The sequence below is a fragment of the Montipora foliosa genome, chromosome 9 (assembly GCF_036669935.1).
Source record: "Montipora foliosa isolate CH-2021 chromosome 9, ASM3666993v2, whole genome shotgun sequence".
Taxonomy (NCBI): Eukaryota; Metazoa; Cnidaria; class Anthozoa; order Scleractinia; family Acroporidae; genus Montipora; species Montipora foliosa.
Window position 1 is genome coordinate 713,132 of NC_090877.1, and position 5,000 is coordinate 718,131.

General features: G+C 39.2%; 1 long non-coding RNA gene and 1 pseudogene across 1 annotated transcript in view; one reads left to right on the top strand and one right to left on the bottom strand.

Annotated features, from left to right (window-relative positions):
- Nucleotides 1–5,000, top strand: part of LOC137969630 (uncharacterized) — a 159,357-nt gene that overhangs the window by 3,891 nt on the left and 150,466 nt on the right. The window lies entirely within an intron of this gene.
- The window catches only part of LOC137969625 (cytosolic Fe-S cluster assembly factor NUBP1 homolog), a 15,362-nt pseudogene that overhangs the window by 2,586 nt on the left and 7,776 nt on the right, over nt 1–5,000 (bottom strand).

Genomic DNA, 5,000 nt, shown 5'->3' on the forward strand with positions numbered 1-5,000 from the left:
TTTGCGAGCAAGAAAATTTATTTAACAAGATCGTTTCTTGGTGTGTTATAGATTGTGTGACACAGGAACCTGCATTATATTAATGTTCTGTTAAAGACTTGCCTGTACGTAGAGTAGCCGAAATTTGTCATATTGATCAAGGAAGTGTATATAGAATAGCAAAAGAACCGTTTGTTTTCTCAAAAAATTGTAAGGAAAGTGTTCAGAGTAGCCCAAGCCCCAAATTGAGAAGCCGGCAGACAAGACTGCTTCTGAGAACGGTAGTCCGTCTATGAGAAAGAGAAGGGATTTTACTTCACTTGTAAGCGGCTCATGGAAGAGGCAGGAATCTCACAAAGGAAGTGTCCATAATTATAAGAGCAGTATCCCTTCACCACAACGAGTCACCAAAATTGAATGGGTCTAAAATGGTAAAACCGTAATTCGCACTAAAAATGCAGCGGTGTAAATGGTGAGCTAATAAACCGGGACACTGAAAAAACGCAGACTGCAGACTGTGCAGACCGTCTGTAAAATGAAAATTCTGTTAGCCTAATTAGGCCTTAATAACATTCAGGTTAGCCTGTTTACGGTTAGCTCTAAATAATAGTGAGGGTAACGCCATATTTTACCCGTGGTCTGCACGGTCTGCACAGTCTGCAGTCTACGTTTTGGCGTGACCGCAATAAACCAGAGTTATATAAGTTTTACGCTTTACCTGCCTAGTGGGACCTGTTTTCAAGTAGCTTTTTACCGATTTGTGCATGGTGACGTTCTCAATTTCTTATAAAATTGTTTAAGGATAATTTAACTAATGACTACCAGTGACTGGGTATATATATGTAAATGAAAATTTTGCAGTTTTATTTATCTACAGATAGTTAATAAAAGTTCGCCAAAAAGTTTATCAATATACTTTTATTATATACCGAAGATTTCGCAGTAATTTAAATCTCATTAACTGCGAAAGATTTTCCCCCACAAATATTGGAGCCACAAATTTCGCAGTTATCAAAATGTCATTAACGGCGAAAGATTTCCCACTGAATGTATGTTGGAATCACAAATTTTGCAGTTATTGAAATGTCAGTAGCGGCGAAACGTTTCCCCCTAAATATATATTAGAACCACAGATTTCGTAGTAAATGAAATGTCACTAACGGCGAAAGTTTCCCTTAAACATGCTTAAATGCTTATGAATGCTTGAATGCTTAAACAAGTGAAAAAATACAGTACCTCCAGACATGGCGCCGGAGGGTCGTACCAAACGAGTCATTCCGGGATTTCGGCCCGTGCGATCGCTTTTGGACGCATATTTATATTCATACAGATATTCATATATTCATATAGATATTTGCACGCTATAAATTTTTAAATTATTATTATTTTTAGCTGGCCCTTCGCTGTTTTCAGATACCGACCTTCCTCCCGGTACGGCATTGAGGGAGAGAAATATCGGCCCCTACATCATATGAGACAGATCCCACTCCTACTCACAGCCCCAGACCATCCTTGTCAATTAAGTGTAAGGTTTCGATCGCTTTAATATTCGTCGAAAAAGTCATTTTATCTCTCATGGTAAGCACTGGAGTCACGGAATACAACGTGTTCGCACGCGCCCTGCTTAAGGTAACATACACACATGCATAAACTTTCTTTCATTTCGAATTTCAGACTAACTACAAGAGCTGCTACCTTCGAGACATTACATTTATAGCTAAAATACATAGCATATATAGATACATAACTAAACATAAATTATTTAAAGATACATTAATTAAAAAGGAAAGCGGCTATACAAAATGCGGCCCTGGATTCTCATTTTGAAACCTGCTAATTCAGCGGTGGGGATAAAATCAGGTAGCGCATTCTACGAGTTAGCTGATGAGTAAGGAAAAGCGGAACTAAGACCATAACTTGTCGTTCTAGGTTTGTTGAGGGACAGAATGTAACCTCCGCGAAGATCATGGGAAAAAGACCGCAGAGAAAACTCAGTTATTTTCCATACACAGAAGCAGAAAAATCATTAAAAAGCAGACTTTTACACAGTAATATGAGGAACTTTTTAATGCGCTTATTGCATAGAGATGTAGAGTTTGACTTTAGTGGTAAGAGGACAGGTAAACTGCAAAAAAATATGAATCTAAGTATGATACTGTTCCTTTGAAAAGAAATCACGGAAGGACAGTCTTTTCCTACGAGGACAACGGCGAATTTGTCGCAAATTTTCTATGATATAAACTTGCTCAGAAATCAAAATTCTACGTTACAAGAACACACCACGGTGGCAATATGAAGCAGAAAAGAAACAGAAGAAAGTTTGCTTTTAGCTGCTTCTCTTTTTATCGGATGAGAAACAAGGGCTAAAAGGGACACCACTCGAGACCCATTACAAAAAGGACACTCAAACAGAATCCTGTTCTGCACCGTTTTTTGTTGTTACCCTCTGCTTTCCGTAGAAGATAATCACTGCTGATTACTATTACTAGTTCTTGACAACATTAAAAGCCGAATAGGAAAGTCTTTTGACAACAGATGGAGAAGTCAGAAATTGATGAAACTGAAACTGATGAGGTAATCGTCCGCATGATATAAACCTGAAAACTGAACTGGTAAAAAGGTATTTACACCATGAGCAAAGTTCTCCATTCCAAGAGCCAAAACCTGAGCCCTAGACAGGGGTTTTCTCCACTCCTCTATCGGAATATGGAACTGACAACCTCCCAGAAATTACTGTTGCAGAAACAACTGATAACCAGGTTCTTCAATAGACGTGTCCAAAAGAATCTGCTCGTCTCTGTGTAAGGTTTTTTGCCTTATTTGTTTTTTTTTTTTATTGCGTTTATCCAATCATTGGCCCATCACAGTCCTCCGTCCTTCGTTATTAGAATGTGTCTCTGTTTAGCTGTCGTTCATATGTTCCATTTACAAAAAAAAGTCACCTTCACAGTCAAGTGATCTGTTTTTTGTCATCGGATTGAAATTAAAGTAGTCTGGTTATTGACCTGATTGGTCAATCCAGCCCCACTTTTCCATGCTTCCTTCTTTAATTGTTTTGGGCGAATTCAACATCATCCAATCACAGACTTTGTTTAAATCATTGAAGACAGAATCTGTTTTCGAACGATCTGAGGTGATCCTTCCCGGTGTAATTCACTGATCTTCTGATTTATCCGCACAATAGTCTAAAATTTCTACAAAAAAAATTTAATAATCAACCCAAATTCACCTGCAAGCAAAGTTCATTTAAATAGTTGAGACAAAAAAGAAAGGTTCGACGGGAAAGACAACACAAAGTTTACAAAGTTGGGCGGTTTCCAGTTCGCTGAAACTCTTTGAAGAAGACAATACATACATCTTATTCGATGGTTTAACATATAATACGCGCGGATATTTTGCGAGTTGCGTAGTATTATAAATGTCCGCGAGTATTATATGTTAAACCATCGAATAAGAGATTTAGTATTCCACTATACAAAAAGGTGTTATTTTGCTTCAATTTTATTTGGTAAGAGTGTTCCTAAAAAAATGCATCATCTGTCCTTCAGGGCGCTTGCGAACGATGTAAACGGCACAGAAAGCCAGCCAAATGTCCTTTATTTGATTGCATAAACGAAATGACGAGAGACAAGCGATGACAAGCTAAATTCTCGGGCTTTGTATCGTGTTGAAAACAATTTCGTTCATCGAAAACTCCAGTTCCGTCTGTATTTGCTCTGTTCTACAGTGTAATACCGGCGCGCGTTCTCTTGACCAAATATGGTAAAATTACGTAATAGTGGAATAATAAATACATCTAATTCGATGGTTTGACTTATAATACGTGTATTATATGTTAAACCACAGAATAAGAGATTTACACTAAGCCTGCATACTTTGAATTATTTGCTTGTAAGCGTCAGCGGCTGGTGATTCCGGAACCTCAGACAAAAATGACTTTCCTTCATCACAGCAGCGTCCTATCCGAGGATCGAGGGGTACTTGGCCAAGGAAAGCTACTTCCATCTCGGCCGCCATTTTTACTGCCCCGCCTGTGGTTGGTGGGAAGATCTTTGACTCTTTCTGCGGTGAGAGAAAAAGAAGCGGTTTCTTGCATGATGTGAATGAAAAGAATTCGAATTGTTAATGCTAAAATCAATTACAACTACACCCCTAATTTCATGAGATCTCAAGAAAAATGCACAGCGGTTTTTAATTTAGTCTCGTGAAACCAAATAAATTGATTTAGCAACAGAACGGGAACGTCAATGGCGACGTCGCGCGCAGGAAAACTACCAATGAGAATTTAGAATAGAGAAGAAAAGAGTAAAGTCTCCTCTATTCTGAATTATCATTGGTGTTTTTTCTGCGCGCGCCGTCGCCACTGACGTTCCCGTTCTGTTGCTAAATCAGCCTAAATTGCAACGCGACGAACCAATGAGAACCCTAAAGCCAAGATTTAATATGTCGTGGTGTCACTGTCTGTCGACAGTCCCAGATTTTGTCGAGAAACTGTCGAGGGGTGGAGAGACACTGGAGCGAAGAAATTTACAGTACTGGATTACCGAAATAAATGAGAATGCCCTCTGTCTCAGCCAATCAGAATTTAGTCATTTTGCCCTCTGTGTTTGTAAACGCTATTACACCACGCAGCAGCCTACCGTTTGCCGTATTAGATAAACTTCCATGCTAATTCTCATGAAGAAGTCCTCCTGTCTCCTGAATTGTCGCCGACCATTGCAGAAATACAGAAGCGTCGGGGATGTCTATGATTTCCTTTTTTCAGCAGTAGCCGGTAAAATTTGACCACCGGTGAAATCCCCGTATCTATGAAAACGTGGCTTTGAGTGCGGGAAAATAGTCTAAGCGCACGCAAGCAGCCATTGGTTTTGGTTTTGCTTATCATTACTTCGAACAGCGGCGCAAGAATTTTAAGTAAATCATTGAGCATATACGTTGCAGCAATTTTAATTGTGCACATGAATTTAAGAATTCCACTCGTTTTGCCCGGGGAGGGCAAAGGGGAGTCAGGGTGGTTTAGT